Source organism: Rhinatrema bivittatum, chromosome 4, assembly GCF_901001135.1.
Source record: "Rhinatrema bivittatum chromosome 4, aRhiBiv1.1, whole genome shotgun sequence".
Classification (NCBI taxonomy): Eukaryota; Metazoa; Chordata; class Amphibia; order Gymnophiona; family Rhinatrematidae; genus Rhinatrema; species Rhinatrema bivittatum.
Window position 1 is genome coordinate 225,818,681 of NC_042618.1, and position 19,226 is coordinate 225,837,906.

The 19,226-nt window shown below is 43.0% G+C and overlaps 1 protein-coding gene across 8 annotated transcripts in view; it reads left to right on the plus strand.

The window, feature by feature from the left end:
- TBXAS1 (thromboxane A synthase 1) overlaps window positions 1-19,226 on the plus strand; it is a 396,138-nt gene that overhangs the window by 210,160 nt on the left and 166,752 nt on the right. The gene's annotated exons all lie outside the window — the stretch shown is intronic.

Here is a 19,226-nt window from a genome sequence, read left to right on the forward strand (position 1 = left end):
GGCCAGCATGCAGAGATATAAAGGAAGTACAATGCATTTTAGTGTTTGCCAACTTCCATAGGAGGTTTATAAAGGGATATTCTTAGCTGCTGGCATCCTTGACATTATTATTAAAGAAAACTCAGTTTAAATGGACTGGAGAGACACAAGATGCCGGTGAACTATTAAGGAAAACATTTACATCAGTGTTAATACATTCAGATCAAAAAAGACCATTTATAGTACAGACTGATGCATCAAGTAGCAGTTGGCACAATATTATTCCAAAGTAAGGACCCAGGAAATATTTTACACCCCTGAAAACTGACTGCAACGGAGAAGAATTACAACATACTATAGGAATTATTGGCAATTGAGATGGCATACAAAGGGTGGTAATTCCTCTCAGAAGGAGCATATTTCTCCATCCAAGTTGTAATGGACTTAAAGAATCATGAACATTTAATGATGGCAAGACATTTTAATGCCAGACAGATCCATTGGTAGATTTTGTGTCTCTACGGAGCTGGAACCACTCCTGGCTAGCTGGTATACAGTCTCTTATGCCCAGGGCCTGGATCCTTTATTGATAGGGAGAAAGATGGTTCTTTCAAGGCCCTGGATGCTAAGGGTGACTTTGTTGAATCTTCCTGCTCCCTGGGCGAGGGGTAATTTACCTTCCTTGTGTGCTGAGTGCAACGAAGAATACACTGGAGCTCTTGTTTAGTGGCCAAAATAATGTAATGTAATCAGGTATGAATTATGTAATCAGGTGATCAGGTGTGTTATGTAATCAGGTGAAATATGGCAGAAAACTCAGTCCTCAGCATCACAGTATTTATCTTTGCTTACAGTCTTTATCTGTGCATGGGTCTCAATTACCAGGGAACATCCACCCTTCAATACTGGGTTAAGTGGAGTTCCCAATTGGGCAGGTACCCTTGGTTGAGCAGGATAACCCCTTCCAAAACACTGACAAAAGGGGTAAAAAACTGTCTGTGCACAGAGAGTTAAAACATCTCTCTCCTCAGGGGTTAAGACTCCAGAATGGGTGTCCTCAATGGTCTCAATTGACTCTTACTCACTGTTAGTTGATGGTAATTCTTCTCTTTTCTCACTGTATTAAATCCCTGATGGGAGGGATCCTTCTTAGGAACCGGCAGCTACAAATGTTCCTTTGATGGGTAAGAAGAGGGGCGGCCAAAACTTCCTCTCCAATCTTTTAAACAAAATTCTTCGTCCCCAATCTGAAGCAAACCACCAGTCCTCTGTCCTCACTGATGGGCTGATGCAATACTGTGCGCTGGCCACAGCGCACGGTTCAACCCTCGATTGGTTGCGCGTTTTGGACGTGCGTCCATAACTCCGAATGCCAAATGGGGGTTAGCGCATCCAAAATGCGTGTCCAATCGAGCACGGGGGTAATATCGCTCGTCACATGTAAATTCATGTTGATGAGGCTATTACGTGTTCCCCCCAACTTAAAAAAAAAAAAAAAAAAAAATGTGCGCCTGATGCACACATTTTAACCTGCAAAAATTAACACCTGCGCGGAGCAGGCATTAATTCTTGAGGAGCCCAAAAAATTACAGTAAAGCAGAAAATACTGCTTGTTTCTTCCTCTTTACGGTTCCTCTGACTTAATATCGTTGCGATATTAAGTCGGAGGAACCAAAATAGAATTTAAAAAAAAAGTGTGCCGGTGGTCATATTAGGAAAAGGGTCACTCTATTAACGAGCATCCTTTTTCCTAACCTGTGGCTGTGCAAAGGTTAGAAAAACGGACGCTCATAAAATTAAGCATCCATTTTCCTAACCTGACCGCCACCTGTCCTGGGTGCCCATTGCCAAAGAGTCGCGAGGGGCGCACAGTTTCCCCTAGCACTTCCTTTTTACCATGGCACCTGATTTAAATATTAAATTGGGTGCCTGGAAGAGGTGGATCGGCACGCGTTAAGGGAATGGGTGCTCAATCATGAGTGCCCGTTTAACACGTGCTGATATTGCATCGGCCTGTGAGGTAGCAAAGGGCAGGTCTTCTCTAACCTGTTGCCCTCCCTCCCGGCAGTGTCCAGTGGTCCCACCAGGTCTCTTAAAAATCAAAGTCTCTGAAATAAATCCCAAAACAATCCTGGGATACAGTCTCTGTTCACCAAGGAGTGGATGGACAGAGCAGATCCCCTGACCTGTCTCTCAAAATCAGGCAGGGTTTTGCCAGAGCTCTAAAAGAAGGCCCCCAAAATCCAGCTTAGGAAATGGCTCCAAAATCAACAACACTACCCCAGAGCTCTCAGGAGAGAGCTGCTTAAATAACCTAAGGGGAATGACCAACCCAGCACCTTCAAATGGAGGGGCTATACAGAATGGCTCCTCCCCTAAACACAACCTACACTGCCTAACTGAAAGGGCAAACCCATGGCCACTAATGGGAATGAGACTGAAAAATGTTTTCATGGATATATTGATCAAGGAACTGGCTACAAGAATCAAAGAAGAGTTGAAATGAAACCCCTGCAAGTGACAAAAGAGAAATCCAGAAGTGACCTGGAATGGAGTATCGTTCCTGAAGGAGAGATATGTACTATAAGGTTCACATATGAGTAAGAGTTCTACACACATGACATGGCATGCCATTAGTGGGGTGTTTTAGAATTAAGCACATGAAGATCCCAAAGACCCTCAAAAAGTTAGCCCAGAAGATTATAGGACCAGTTGCCATTGGAAAAACAAATCAACCCCGTAACGTAGAAGACCAAGTTAACTTAAGTTACGCTGAATACATCTGGTATTCCATGCATTGCTGAAATTCCACTACTCTAATTACATTTTTCTAGGTTGCCAGCTTCCCCCAGCTCCCATTATCTATCATAGTGGTAGGGCAGGAAGAATTTATAGTCAAGCAGGTAGTAAACTCAAAATTCAGTCACAGCAGATTATGCTACTTTATCGACTGGGAAGGATACAGGCCAGAAGAGCAATCCTGGGAACCAGAGAAATATCTGAAGGCAGCAGAGCTAGTATAAGAATTCTATCAATAACTAGGCCTCTGAGGGCCTCAGAGGCTCGCAAGAGAGAGGGCAATACTGTAAGAAATGTAGAGACTTTCACAGCAGCCCTGGAGAATAGAGAGCAGGAACTTAGAAGGGGGATCCACTAGAATAGAAGAAAAGCATCCCTCAGCAGCAGTCTGACTACCAGTAGAAGAATACACTTATATCCCTGGGAAGGAAACATTGGTTTGACTAGAGTATATGAAGCAAGAGACGACTGCTGACATAATAGCAGTTTGAGATTTCAGCTGCTCACATCCTGCCTTTTGATTTGGATCCTGGTTCCCGCATGTTCCTTGGACTTTGACCCTGGAGCCCGATTCTTGGGTATCTCCTGGATTTCAGGTCTGTTCTTGTAATTCCACTATCTCGCTTCTCCAAACTTTGGCACAGTATTCCGAGACTGGGCCAGATTTACATTTGGGCACCCATAAGCAGACATGAGGGGTGTGGTGCGGGGTAGCTTGGGGTTAATGCTCATCTCATCCATTCCCCCCCAATCCCGAAGTCATCAGAAGCATGAGGCTTGTGAAAAGGAGGGCTTGAGGGACCCAGATTGCTTCTGTTTATTTCCTCTTCTCTCTGGTCCTTTTGCTTACCTCCGAGCTGCTCCAACCTGGCAACAGCAATAACTTTGAAAACAATTCAGTGCAAGATCTTCATCTGTCTGTCACAAGCTCCACGCCTTGTGGCACCCCGCACCCTTCTTCCCTCATGGGTTACTATGGCAACCCATGCTAGGGGTGGGGCTTCCTGAGTGTGTGACAGATGACTGGAGGCCTCGTGCTGAATTTTGTTTCAAGTTGTTGTTGCTGCCGCTCCTGCCAGATTGGAATAGCTTGGATAGAGGTATGGAAGTAGTGGCGCTCCGGTGCCTATCAAAAGGTATCAAGCATCCTAGGTGAGCCTTCGGCCTTGTGCCCCCCCCCCCCCCCCCAATCCCATGACATACCAGCTGAGTCAGGAAGAGAGTGACAGCCACAATTACTGGCATCTGGGGCCCAACCTGGTTGTGAGTATGAGGGCAGTGAAGAAATGAGCCAGCAGAGGGTGGGAGCATGTCTTGAAAGTTCCCGTCCAATCAAAAGAGGAGGGAGATAGTGAAAGAACTTCAGTTTAGCTGCCATGGTTTCTCAGCAGGAAGGCAGAGCCGGAAATATGGATCTTTCTTAAAAAAATGGGTGGCTGGCACCTTCTGATGTTTTGCTGCCCCCCTCAAAGTTTGGCACTGTAGGCAACCGCCTAGTTTGCCTAATAGAACAGGTTGGCCCTAAATTGCCTATGCCTAATCCAAGCCTATTACTAGTCTTAGTCTAGATCACCTGTTTCAATACTTGACAGATATTGACTGAGTCACTAGCAAGCTACTTTATTCTTCTGTGCCTCCAGGACCCAGCTTGGAAACAAAGCATTTATCTTACTCTGGCTTTCCTGATTGGATTTATATAAATGTAATTAACTGAGGTTCTTTCTTGCCACTTTTCTCCTCTGTAACTTTTTCCCCATTCTAAATTTATAATTCTTTTTCATCCTTCTCTCTCTCTCCTTCCTTCCTTTGTCTCTTTCCTTTTCTCTTCTTGGGTAATCTTCCGTCCAACTCCTCTCTTCCTTTTTTTTTTTTTTTGTTCTTTGTTACTTGGTCCATTCCTGTCTTTCCTTCTCAACATACTTTTTCACATTTTTCTCTTCTGTCCCTTCTTCCTGTTTAAACTGTCTGGCAATTTTTTATTTTTCCCTGGATGAGCTGATAAATTGCTGGAAGAAATAGTATTAATTACTGGGTTTTTTTTCTACTATTATTATTTTAAGTAAATTTTAAGTTGTAGTCGGTTGTGTTTAAATGTTAGAGTAAAAAAAAAGAAATCATGTCATCGGGGGCAAAGCTGAGTTCATTAGTGCCTTTGTCGAAACTGTTGAAGCTGCCTTTCCTAGGGCTAACGTCTCCAAATGGGTTTGTTTTGCGCATACCATGACAAGAATGAGCCTCACTCATAAATTAGGCTATGTTGGGTACAATCTCAATCTCTGATTTACTGCTAGTGCTTTTTATACTTGTATTGTGCCAAAGAGAGCTTCCTTCTAGAGCTCAGAGTGTAATATGTACAGGCAACAACAAATCAAGATGTGCTTGAAAAAAAATTTTTTTTTAAATCAAGCTATTGGGACCCAATACAAGTGGAAATATTTCTGTATGTTTCTGCTACAGTTTGTTGAACTCAGATTGTATCTCTTGGTACTTGATGATTAGAGACTTTTGTTTTCAGTTTTTATTGTGATTTTCCTAACAATTTATCAAAGTTTATTACAACAAAGAAAAAAAAAAACCAGAAGAAAATAAGTAGAAAAATGTGACCCATTTTTTCCCATTGAGTTTCTCTTGTGTTTTTTTGTTTTTTTTTAAAATAATAAACACTGTTAAATTCCAAGGAAAAATAAAATAAAAACTGAAAATGAAGGGCTCTGTTAATGCTATTCTGTCTCTCCGTGCGTAATACAGAATAGTTGCTTGGTACTGACACTATTAGCAATGCTGTTTTTGTGTTTTCCCCTGTGTTAGTCATCAAAACCCACGGCAGGGAGCAGGTTCCAGCTCTTGTGCAAGAGTGGAATATTTGTTTCCGAGAGCACAGTGACAGCCAGGCACAATGGCTGCTGTCATTCGTTCATGTGCCTGCAGAGCTGAAGTTGCTGATCCTGTGCAAAAGTGGGGGGGAAGAAAAGCAAGCTGTCAATTGCTGTGAATTATTTACCACCATCAGTCAAGAAGTACCTGTTTCTGGAAGAATTCATGATCATATAACCAGGTTCATTTTTCCTTTTATAACTGCTGGGAGCCTCCAAAGGAAAGAACTCAAAAGACCTTAGCAGTGAGACCGTAGAGTGTTTGGCATCGTTCTGTCCTGCTCCAGTAAACCAGTAACCAGTTCTGGGGTGGCAGTGGAGCTGCCAAGTGTAGTAACTCCAATCCAGTTGCTTGTTTGGGACAGATCTGGTGTTTAATCTCCTTTCCCCTAGCATTCTGGAATTTGTGCTCCTGCTTTTGTCAGTACAGAATACAGAAGTATGCTGAAGGCTCTGAAATTTGAGCTGAAACAAAATAGGACTGGCTCTGCATGTCCCTGATAGCCTAGAGTTAATCAGAAACTCTGAAGGTGTGTAATGTATTCTCTTCATCTTAGTGGCCCTGCGTTTGCGTATGTGGCTACTGTTAAGATGGCTTCCCCCAGGGTTTTAGGAGAGTTCCAAGGGGGATGATTAAAGATAAAATAATAATAAATCCTGAGTGAAAAGGGGGCAGTTTTCAAAATTATGTAAATTGCCCCAAAGTCCACATTACTTTCCCCTGTGTACTTGACACCAGTTTTCCGAAGACCTTGGTTTCATTTCCAGGTCTGTTTCTGGGCAGGTTAATTGGAGCTGGGGATGCTGCGGAGACACCAATCACAGCTCCCCAGAGGGGCGGAGGGAGCCTCAGCTCTTACCCAGTAGTGACACCTAGGGGCCTTAGGGTGCATGCATACCAAATTCCAGAGGGAGCCATGGTCTGTGGCCCCTGGTCAAGGACTGTCTGCAATGGTTTGGTTAGGTAGGGAATTATAAAATAGGGGGAAAATAATTCCCTGGTTAGTTGTGAAAGAAGGATTGTGGCACTATAGGCCTGTAGAGGCCGGCTGCAAAGGAACTGAAAGCTCAAAGGAGGAGGAATCAGCTGGGTCCTCCCCCCCCAAAAAACAAAGTATAGAGAGCTAGGAGACCCGGGTTCAAATCCTGCTTCTTTTACTGAGATTCATTGTGCCTTTGGGCAAGCTGCTTTATCTGTCATTGCCTCAAGTACCCACTTGGACTGAAAGCCCTCTAGAGTAGGGACGCATTGTTCCTGTATGTAATTAATTGTAAAGTAACCTAATTTAGTGCACTATACCAATGCCAAAATAATAATAATTAGGTTGATATTCAAAGGTATTTATCAGGGTAATTTTTCAATTACCTGGACAAACTCAAGAGATTGTAAATTTCTCCCCCTCCACCCCCAATGGGATGAGATTTACCTGGGCAAGTCATTATCCAGATCGAGGGGAGTGTTCTGGGGATGTTTCTGGGCAGGCCAAAACTATCCGGCTAACTTAGCCAGGTAACTTGAGATATTTAAAGTTTCTGGGTAAGTTATTCTGTAACTTAGTCGTACCAGAGGCAGCCCTAGAGTTATCTGAATAAACTTGCTCAAATAACTTTGTTCAGGTATATCTGTAGGGATGTGAATCGGATCCGATATCGGATCCGATTCTGGTTCCGATTCACATCTCTATAGATGTGAATCGGATCCGATATCGGATCCGATTCACATCCCTATGTGTCTGCCCCACTGAATATGCAGTATGTTACCTGGGGACATTTTTCTGAGTAACCTACCCAGAAATAAAACCACAGATGAAGATCGACCTCTATTTGAATTTGATTTCCTGATACCCATTGGAAATCCTAGAGTGGGTCACAATAAAAATTACATTAATGCAAAACAATATACATTGTCATACAGTTTACAAGAATATCATCTTAACAAACAACATGACATTCATTTTTACATTATTATTATAATATGAAACAAACCCCCTCAACTGCTGCATGCCCCCTCTCCCCCACTCTCCTTCTCCCCTCCCAACTTCCCCCTTCCCCACCATGCTTTCATTTCCTGTCTTGGAGCCTACATTTTCGGTTCTGTTAAATACATTAAGGCATGAAATGGAGCCAATGAAGTACTGCTTCTATTGTTCAACTTCAGTGACTTCATATTTCTCTGTTGTAGTTTTGCCATGATTGTCAAAATGGTTTGCTGCCCGGAATACCTAGGGCTCGCTTTTCAAAGAGAATGCCTGACCAGGATGCCTGAAGTTGTTAAAAGTTTTCAGCCAAAACTAGGCCCTTTTAAGTTTTTGAGGAACCTAAAACTGAAGTGCCTAAATTTAGACCTTCTCTTTATTAACATTTAGGGACCTGTTAGGTGCTACGTACCTAACTTGCTTTCTCAGCAGGGAGGGGAAATTTTCATTTAGGTAGACCTAGGTGCCTAGATCATTTGAGTATCTGGCCCTGGAATCTTTCTAGGTCTTTCAGATTATGTAGAGATCCTGAGATCCTGTTAGTCTTACATATCACTTTCTCTCCTGGTTGCATCAGTAAGGAAAGACACCTGCATAACTTCTCTGTGCTGCCATTGGTAGCCATTAGCATGTCCTATTGTTATGTCTGACACCAAGAGAATAAGATCAGGTGGGCACACGAAGTGGGCTGCTGTGTATTTTTGAACTGCATCCGCCATCCTTTGTCTGTTTTAATTATTGTACATTAGGTAAATGCTCCATTCCACATTCCCTCTTCCTCTGCCAAATTTCAGCCAAGATGTAGGGTACTACGTGGTTTCCTTTTGCAAAACCTGCCAAAATAAGCTGATTTGAAGCAAATATGAGCTGATCTCATCGTATGCATGCGCTTGAATTTATTTCAGTGCAGAATTAGGACATACCTCTATCCCATAGTATAGGTTTCAAGCCTCGGAAGGTATAGTAGCACGCTTATCTCTTCAGTACTGGCCCCCTTTTAGTTCAGCAAGTACAACACAACACAGTCAATTAAAATATCTTTTGGCTATTGGAATAAAGCCTGAACATCATTATCATACTTTTTAACAATGAGCAATGTACATTTTTTTTACCCTGCTCAGTCAGAGAGCTAAACTGTGCAGACTAGCACATACTTAGCAGCTTCGCAGCTTGTCCATTTAGTGTCTTCATAATGGTTTGATTAATCCCTTTAGCAATTTGTGAATACCACACTATGAATTTCCATGCTGTGTTCACCACCTGTACTTGTCTTCCTTATGTAAGGAACTTCAGCATTATGGGAATTACAGTGCTTGAGGGAAGATCCTAAGTAGACCTGGAAGCTTACGTCTTTAAAACAATAAGTATCATCTCAACCCAGCTATTTTGTTGGTTTTTGTACAGCACAGAGTTGACTCACAAAAGCCATGTTGTTCCCAGTTCTGGCTGTTCTCACAGCTCAAACCACCATAACCCAGTCCTGGCTCCCAGCACCAATAGCAAGTCTGGTTCCAGAAATACCAACTCTTTCTCTCTTTCTCTCTCTCTTGTGTGCTCTCATAACATTTCTATTCAATTTAATTTAATGAGAGATTGAGGCAATTCTTTTTCTCCTCAAACTCGCTCTCCCTTAAAAACTTTAAAATGGAAGTAGCTTGGCCAATGCATGTCTGCCCCAACTATTAACCTCCTTGTTTTATTTCTTCAAATTTACAGAGCTTATAATGTCTGTTGGTAGATAAGGTGCTTATTGCCTGCCCATTCGCCAGTCACCATAGACCGGAGTTCAGGTCGTCATCTTCTTCGGCCCTTAGTATCTGCCCCACACATTGTTTTTCCATCGCTGTTTTCACTGGTAGGTTATTCCAGGTATCGCCACCCTTTCAGTAAATAAGTATTTCCTCAGCAGGTTCCTCCTATCTTTGTCCACGAGCTTTATTTGTATTGAAAATGTTACCGCCTTGTACTTTATGGAAGACTGCTAGATAATTGGGATTCTAAAATATCCCCTACCTCTTTATTATCTGGCGAGCACATTTTGAGTTCCTTAACTCTGTAGGGCTTACGTTGCAGGCCTGCTACTATGTTGGTAGCTGCCTTCTGAACTATTTTCATTCTTTCAATGTCTCTACAAATCTGTGATCTTCATTGACTGATTGATTCATTTATTTCTACTTAAGGTATTGCTTGTCCCTCAGGCTCAAAGTAATGCACAATAAAAAGTGTGCAGAAGCATGTAGTATATGAAAAACTGTAAAGTTAAAAATAATAATAAGGGTTATTTGCTGTTGCCAATAAAATGAAATACCATATTCAACTCTGAATCAGAAACAAACAAAAATGGCTGTGTTTCAAAGGCAGATATAGTATATAAAACTAATTTTGAAGTTTCCTAGACAAATCCTTCTGCACAGGACCCCAAAGAGGCTTTTTCATAGATAAGTACATCTTGTTCTCTCCCCAATTGTGAAGTTCTAGGAGGTTCCAGATAGAAGCCTTTCTTAAACTATGTTCAGAAGTGAACATAGTACTATTTATAACATAGGGAGCATTACTTTCTTTTTTCTTAGTGGTGATACCTCTTTTCTTTCTAATTTTATTTTTATAAATGTGTTTTACAGTTATAAGAATGAAAACCATCTTAACTCGCACATAGGCAAAACGAAACAATTATAATTTAAACAAAGGTAATAATATTCATAGCTCCCATTAAGCTCACTAAAGTCTGCCAATAGAAGGTACGCCTAGACTTTAGCTGAATTTTCGAAGTGGACTTACTTGTGTAGGTGCATACACTTGTGCAGCCAGGAGGGGTATAAATATGTATGTGTACATTTACATGCATACTTTAAAAAAATCAAAAGTATGTGCATTAATGGGTTCCCGCTTCAGCTTTGCCACCTAGAACGCCTCTTTTCAGTGCATGTTTAGAATCACCCTTGGGTCTTATAGGTATGCTGTCCGCTGTGCAGGAATCCAGATCTGGAGCCTCACCTAGGTTTTCCCTCAATCTTTGCATCATCTGAAAGCCTGTTTCTGGAGTGCCTGGTAAAAGGTTTCACCTGTACCTCTTTCCCCAGTCCTTCCTTCCTTTTCATCCTTCCAGCTCGCCTTCTGCATCTCCTCTATCTTCGCTTCTCCCCCTATTGCTTGACCTCCTTGACCCATCTCAGCTTTAATATTTCTCACGTTTGGTCCCGAGGGAGTGCTGACTGCAGAGCCTTCATCTGCTAGTGGTAAGTAAGCTCTTACTGGCTGTGTATATGGTGTTAGTTTTTTTTTAAGGCTAGTATTATTTGCAAGTGTTAAGAATTGTGTGTGTTGAGGGATAATAAACTGTGGATTAATTTTCTGAGTTAGTAAAGATTAGTTTTTGATTTGTAAGTATTTTTGCAAAGGTCACTTACTCCATCTGAAAAGATGAGAGTACTGGTCCCTGGGCTTCTAGTCAGTCGTGTTGTTCCCACCTACCCCAGTCACTTTTTTTGTGATATAGATTAACTCCTCACTCCCAGTTAGGAAGAAAATCCTTCAAAATAAGAGTCCATGATTAAAAATAATATATAATTAACCCTGATTTTAGTGATTGACTAATTTTGTTGTTGTTGCTGGTCATTCTCAAACTACAAACTAATACAGGTCACCAAGTAATCAATTTAAACACCGTATATATTTAAAAGACATAAAATAAATACATATATAAATCCTAGTCAAATTAAAAAACCTTTAATTGAGAGACGTACCTACTCCAGCAGTGATCTGGGGGCTATCTAGTCTTTTGCACTGAGTGCCACATGTATCATCATCCACCTGTTGGTGAAAGGTTGTATGTGTGCACCCAGTGCAAAGAGTTCCTGGCTCTCAGAGAACGCGTGATCTCTGTAGGTCAGAGTGGCAGACCTAGAGGATCTGAGGCAGACAGAGAGGTATATGGAGGACATCTTCAGGGGCATAATAGAGCTGTCCTAGCCCTTATGCTGCTCTGGGGAAGCAAAGTCACATGGCAGGAGACTATCATCTTGATGTGGTGAGAAATGATCCTGAAGCTGTGACCTGCCCACTAGGTGATGCTTTATCCTCTCCATCCGAGAATGTGTCACCAGGTCTGTGTGCTCAAGTGGGAAGGATTAGGATGGCCGTTCTAATGATCAAATCATCCATTACGAATGTAGATAACTGGGTGGCTGGTGGGCATTAGGACCACTTGGTAACTTACCTGCCTGGTGTGAAGGTAGCAGACCTCGCTTGTCACCTAGATAAGATTTTTTTTTTTTTTAGATTGCTGGGGAGGAGCCAACTGTCATGGTTCATGTGGGTACCAATGATGCAGGAGGGCGGTTCTGGAGGCTAAATTTAGGTGGTTAGGTAGGAAACTGAAATCCAGAACTTCCAGGGTTGCGTTTTCAGAAGTGCTTCCTGTTCCACACACAGGATCCCAGAGGGCAGGCTGAGCTCCAGAGTCCAAGTGCAGGGATAAGATGATGCTGCAGGAGGAGGGTTTTAGATTTGTTAGGACCTGGGGAACATTCTGCGGAAGGGGAAGCCTATACTGATGGATGGGCTCCACCCTGACCAGAGTGGAACCAGACAGCTGGTACTGACATTTAAAAAGGAGATAGAACAGTTTTCTTCCCTTCGTACATATCTTACCCCTTGCCGTCCCCTTCCAGGCCTTCCTTCTGGCCCTGGAGCAGTGTGATGATGGTACTTGTAACACGGGTCACCGAGAGGCAGAGTGTGTGCTGGGCTCCCTCTTCACTTGGCCACTGTTTCACTTTTGCTTGGGTGCTTCTTGTTTAGAGTGAGAGCATGTAGAGGTTGATGAGGAGGGGGAGGAGAGGTGGCAGCAGGGCTGGTGCAAGGGTATTAGGCACCCTAGGCAAGCCTTACAGCCTTGCGCACCCCCCTGCCCCCTCGACAGACACGTCAAAGATCCAATAATTAAAAATCATAAGGATACAAAAAATATATATCCCTTGTTCTCCATACCTGGGAACTTTTGATTTCCAGTCACCTTGAGATTGTCGTGGCTTGGGAGGGAGGGACGCACAAACTTTCTCCACTTTCTCTCGCCTATATTCTCTCGAACACACACATGCTCTCTCTATCTCTCCCTCCCACATAAATGCACACAAACACTATCTCTCTTGCTCACATACACACACGCTCGCTCTTTCACACATGCTGTCTCTCACACGTACACAATGGCAGCGCTTTCTTTCTCTCTCAGCAGCAGTAGCAGGCTCTTCTTCAGGCCCTCCTCCTCTCTCTTCAGTTTGTAGGGCAGACGCTGTCCTTCTCCTCTCTTCAGCTTTGGGGGCCCACCCGAACTGCTGCTTGCTCCTTGTCCTTTAGGATGCACGTGCCTGCAACACCTTCTTTCTTCCACCGATGCCTCCTCTTCTTCCTCCTGGCAACTGCGATTGGCTCCGTGGGGGCCTGGAAAAGGAAGCTTTGCGAGGCAGAGCAGCATCAGCGATGAAGTGATCTAGAGCAGTGTGCGGCTAGAAGCAGAGAATGAGAGTGCTTGCAGGCCTGGGAGGGTACTCATGTTATGTACTGTAGGGTGAATCCAGGAAGAGTCAGAAATCTTCTCTACTGCTGCTTGAAAACCACATCTAAGCCAGGGCAAGTGGCAGCACTAAGCTGTTGGCCCCCAATCTCTGGCTCCCTAGGTGGCCGTCTAGTTCGCCTAGTGCTTCCACCCACGCTGGCTGGGTAATAATAAGGGGTAATAGCGCGTCAAAAATGCGTCGAAAACGTACACAATGGCAGCGAACACCCTCCGACTTAATATCATAGCGATATTAAGTCGGAGACCCCAAAATTTAATAAAAATTTAAAATTTAAAAAAAAAATTTAAATCTGCCTGCGGGTTGGAAGATGGACGCTCAATTTAGCCGGCGTCCGTTTTCTGAACCCATGGCTGTCAGTGGGCTCGAAAACCAACGCCGGTAAAATTGAGCGTCGGCTATCAAACGCCGCTTCTGTCAAAAAGGAGGCGCTAGGGACGCGCTAATGTCCCTAGCGCCTCCTTTTACCATGGGCCCTCATTTAAATACTCGATCGCGCGCCCAGGAGAGTGGGCACTCGCCTTGGAGCGCCGGCTCTCCTGCGGTTTTTACTGTATCGGCCCGATTGTGAGCTCAGCCTCGACCCGCACACAGAGTGAGAACCCGAGTCTTACACTGGGCAGAGCAAATCCCAAAGACCGTGCTCTGTTTTACCTTTTCCCCATACAACCATCTTGGATCCCACACAGAAATTCAGTGGAGAAAATGGCAAAGGAGTGGCAAGTCAACCAGAGGGCAATAGTTAACTCTGAAATTGTTTGGCTAACTTTCTCTTGATGGTAGGAAGGCTAATTACTATAGTGGTAACAGCTTTCTTTTGCCATTTGCTCTAAGCTTCCATATGACCCAAATTTCATGGCTGGTTCCATCCTGCCAGTGAAAACATTTTCTCATTTGAGATAATCATTCTCTAGTGTGACATTTCCCCCTCCCCTGCTCTATAAAGCATTAACACTTTCGATGCAGTTAGTAGAACAGGGTTGGCAAGAGTGCTGTAGGTGGGGGGGCTAAGCACAGAAAGGTCCCTGTTTTCTGAAGATTTCTGCTGTATGCCTCCCAGAAGAGAGCCCGTTTTTGAAACTGAAAGCCCAAAGTATTTCGTTAATGCTGCGCTCTCAAACAACGCCGCGTTGCCGTAGCCTAAAATAAACAGCAGCACATCATTAACCACAGTTCCTTGAAAAGCAAACCGGTGTGTAAAGTACTAGACTGAGAAACAGAAGCTGCTAAAAACGAGCCTGAAATAGCAAAAGCCGTTTGAAAACTACAAGGCTATTCTTCTTTTCTTGCTAAGATTTTACATTTATATCCAGTATGTTTGTGCTGAATCATAGGAGAAGCACAAAGTTATAGTATGCTTCACATGCAGTGTGTCCTGAAGTGCTCTTCCATGCGAGAGTGTACTGGAAAGGCCACTGGTGTAGCTGCACATTAGAGGGCAAGGATTAGGAAAGCACAAAATAAGAAAGATCAAGAAGAGAAGGGAAAATTTGCCAGTGGTCTCCTGCTTCGCCACTGGCTGTATTATTATCTTTACACTGTACCACCTTTGGTTAGACTTGCATAAATATTTGACTTTTGTCCCATCTGAAAACTTTGGGACCTATGTGATTTGGGAAGCTCGTGGGCAACAAGATCTTTGGATAATTCTTATACTGTTTTAATACCCTGTATTGCAGCCCATAAAGAAGAAAGATTTGTACAGGGTAAGTATGGCTATTAGAATTCTACTGTGAAGCAAGATTTCACACGAGCCATAGTGAATGCATCCCTTCTTTTAATGTTTCATTTTTGAGTTTTATCATGAGCTCCTTGTATGTTTTCTTCATTATTATCCAGAGCCATCTTCAGTGCAAAAGATGGCAGCAATGATGCACCAGCTTTCCTATTTGTTTTGATTCGTATTTCCATATCTTGACCAATTTTTTTTTATCACCCTGACTGGTCTTTTAATTTCCTCATTCTCTTTTTCCCTGCAGTACTTGATTAGCTAATTTGCCATCCGAGCCTCCAAATGCATGACCAGCAAATCTCATTGTCCTGTTGACCAGATCGTCCATCTTCCATCATCCATCATCTCTTGTACCTAATCAGCTAATCTTCAGAATTTTTCTATAGCACCACTTTTGAAATGCCGCATTTTCTTTGTAATCTATTAGCTATAAAACCATGGTTTACACTTCTATATTCAGTAGCCTTTTCTTTAACTTTAAATCTAAGTTTCTTCTAAGAGACTTCTTACAGTTCCAGAAGTCTTTTTTTGCGTTCCTGTTTTTACTTCTATTATTTGTTATACATTTCAGAAAATCTTTGGATAAAAAATTCCTCTATTGAGCCTCATGTGTCTGCAGTTTTGAGTTAACTACACTTGAATCAAGCAAGAAGTTTACATGATTTGTTCAAGGTCATATAAATATAACAGTAGAGATGATGGTTGAACTTGGGTCTCTAGATCAGTGTTTCTCAACCCAGTCCTCGTCGCGCATCTAGCCAGTCAAGTTTTCAGGATATCCACAATGAATATGCATGAGATAGATTTGCATGCACTGCTTCCAATGTATGAAAATTTATCTCATGCATATTCATTGTGGATATCCTGAAAACCTGACTGGCTAGGTGTGTCCCAAGGACTGGGTTGAGAAGCACTGGTCGAAATGTTGTAGCTTAATCCACTAGGCTACACTAAAAGACCAATCACAGCCAACATGCTTCATGCTTCTGACCAATAAGATTCCCAGACAGCTTTGGTGCATTAGGGTTAGGTTGAGCCAGGCTTGGTTTTATCGAATTTTATGTATGTTTTGATTTCAATAAGAAAAGCAACACAACTGGACAGTAGTAAATATAGCTGTTTAAATCAGGCAGCCATGTTGAGTATTGCACTTTGGTACTGTCGCATTGCTGATTAAAAAGCAAAGGTTTGCAGGACTCTGTAATCTTTGTGATTCTCAAATCTCTGGAGATTGCAGACATCTTGTGAGTTCTCTGATGAGCATACTAGGCAAGCAGCATGTGTCAGTTCAGCTTGTTAATAAGCTAATATTTATTGTTCATCTTTCTTTCGTGTGTCTTTACGAATATGGAAACTATAATTATAGTTTTAATTCCAGATTCCCCAACTAGCCCAATACCCTGCTGGAAAGTGATGCAACACCAGAATATTGCCCCTTTTCCCAGACTTGTGTTTGGGGCAAAATGTTACATGCTTCAGAGTTTAATCAAGATTTGCAGGATCACAGCACATTTTATAGATGCCACATATATCCGATAGCCATTTCCAGTTCACAGTCTTTTAAGGGTTGCCCACATGATGCATGGAAAACTAAAGCCTCTTGTATTTTTGGGTGAGCAACAAGGTGGTCAATATTCAAAGACATTTACACAAATAACTCAGAAGTTATCCATCTAAATGGCAAGGTTTTGAATATTGAGCCCCCTTATCTGGCCAAATTTTAGTCACTGTCAGCTAAAATCTTGCCGACCTAAAAAAACAAACAACAAAAAAAAGGCATTGCAGGGGCATTTGAGAGAGGAGTTAAGTTATCCAGCTAACTATGCTGTTTTTGAATTATAACTGGATAACTTTAGATCTGCCTCAGAGCAGGTCCTTCCTACTTAACCAGACATCTGGTTAAGTAGCGCTGTCAGTAAAAAAAAAAACCAAACTAGTAAAGGGGCCAGCAGGTTGATCCCCTTCCTTCCTTCCTCACAAAAAATCTCAATAAGGCCTTGTTGGGCCATGCACCCGCTCCCCAAACCCTCCCTAAATATGTAAGCATGTTCCAGTCCGTAGACTGCCCCCTCCAGACCCCTTTCCCGGTTCAGCAAAAATAAGATAATTAAAATCACCCCCTGGACCCTCTCCCACCCTCCCTGCCTGTCCTGAGTCCCCCCCCCCCCCCTCCCCCTCCCCCCATCCGAACCCCACAGTATTGTTAAATCCCTGCCAGGAATGAGGTAAAACAATCCTGGCAGAGACAACACCAGAGTGTACTGGCACTCTGGTGTTGTCTCTGTCGACCTAAGTGCGGGAAGTGTAAATTACAGATAACGTTAGCTGAGTATATTCAGCAGGACGTTTCCCACTGAATATCTGGTATCCGGCTAACTTTAGCTGGATAACTTGTCCACTAAATGGCTTAGGGGCAGATTTTCAAAGGGTTACGCGCGTAACCCCGAAAACCCGCTCCTGCGCGCGCCGAGCCTATTTTGCAAAGGCTCGGCGACGCGCATGTGTCCCAGGACTTGAAAAAAGGGGCAGGGCGTGGGCAAGGCCAGAGGCCTACAAAGGCCTGCTAGGCCGGGGAATCACTCACCAGCACTCGGCCTGCGAGCGCAACCTATGCCTGCCCAGAGGCAGGCGCAACTTACATAATAAAGGTGGGGGGGATTTAGGTAGAGCTGAGGGGCGGGTTTGATAGGGGAAGGGAGGGGAAGGTGCGGGGGTGTGTGTGTGTGTGAAAGGAAAGTTCCCTCCGAGGCCGCTCCAATTTCGGAGCGGCCTCGGAGGGAACGGGGAAAGCCATCGGGGCTCCTCTAGGGCTCGGCGCGTGCAAGGTGCCCAAGTGTGCACCCCCTTGTGCACACCGACCACGGATTTTATAACATGCGCGTGCATGTTATAAAATCGGGCGTAGATTTGTGCGCACCGGGTTGCACACACAAATCTACGCCCGCGCGTAGGTTAGAAAATCTGGCCCCTACTGAATATCTGGCACAAGATGTTTATTTCAAAAGATATTTTCTGCTCAAACTTTCCTACAAGATTCTTTATTATTATAACTAAGAGGTATTCAGCTTGTGCCCAAAAATAATTTTGTAAAATTATATGAGAAGTAGGAAGGAACTGAAGATCTCTGTGAATAGGAAGGTTCAGATTACTGGTGATATGCATTATTTTCTTGTGTTGCTGCATCCCATCAGATAGAAAGAGGGATAATAATTAAAAAGTTATTGTGGCTCGCTTTCATGTTTACAGAATTGTGGGTTATGAAAAAGAATAAATAAATAACTGGTAGCCATTAAACTATGGTTGATTTCAGGGTTCTAGAAACGGTCCTCATTAATGAGTAAAGTTTGATATGTCAGTTTGTTGAGTTTATATTGTTAAAGGCAATAAACAGGGGAGAAGACAGGGCCTAATGGTTAAAGTAGTGAACCAGGTAATACAGGGTTCAGATCCCACTTCCCTCACTGACACTTCTTGTGATGTTGGGCAAGACACTTCTGTCTGCTATTGCCTCAGGTACACGCTTAGATTGTAATAATGCTGTAAACTGCCATGAGCATTATTGGGAAAGGTGGGCTGAGAATCCCCAAATTATTATTAGTTGAAGGAACTCTGTCTTCAGTTTGAGGCTATCTGATAGGACAGTGGGCGAACTTTGTGCTAAACACAGACCTGGTTCTGCACATTCCAGTACATGGCGTGCTAGCTCTGTTTAGGGAATAACACTTAACCCATACACAGGCATCCTCATGTACAAAGATTATACCATGGCAAAAACAGAAAAAGGATTCCTGACATCCTGACGTTTTCCACTGTCTAGAAATAATAAATCTAACTGCCTTTCCTGGTGGGGTGTAGACAAAAGATGAGAATCATTTTTGAAATGAAAGCTGACAGAACCAAGCTGTGCCTGATCATTTCATTTAGTCACTTTACTGCCTGCAAATTTTAAGGAAAAAAAAATGTTGAATGGAAGAAGAGTCCCTTCCTCATATCTCCTTCCTCTCGAATATCTTCTCCTGATAATTCAGAATCGATCCATTAACAAACAACATTGCGTTCCTCAAATGCCATATTTCATTTACCAAAAACAGCAACAGGGAACTAAACAGAGGTGTACATTGCAGTTTCTGTTAACATTTTGCCTCCCTGGTATGAGGACTGTGGTCTGCTATGCAGCTCGTGAGCTCCTGCGTAAAGACGTAAGTCTAGGCCCTCGTGTTATGACTCTTGGTTCATCGTCACCACAAGAGGACAGCTGACTCTTAGTTCTCAACTAGGCTCCGCCCACAGTACT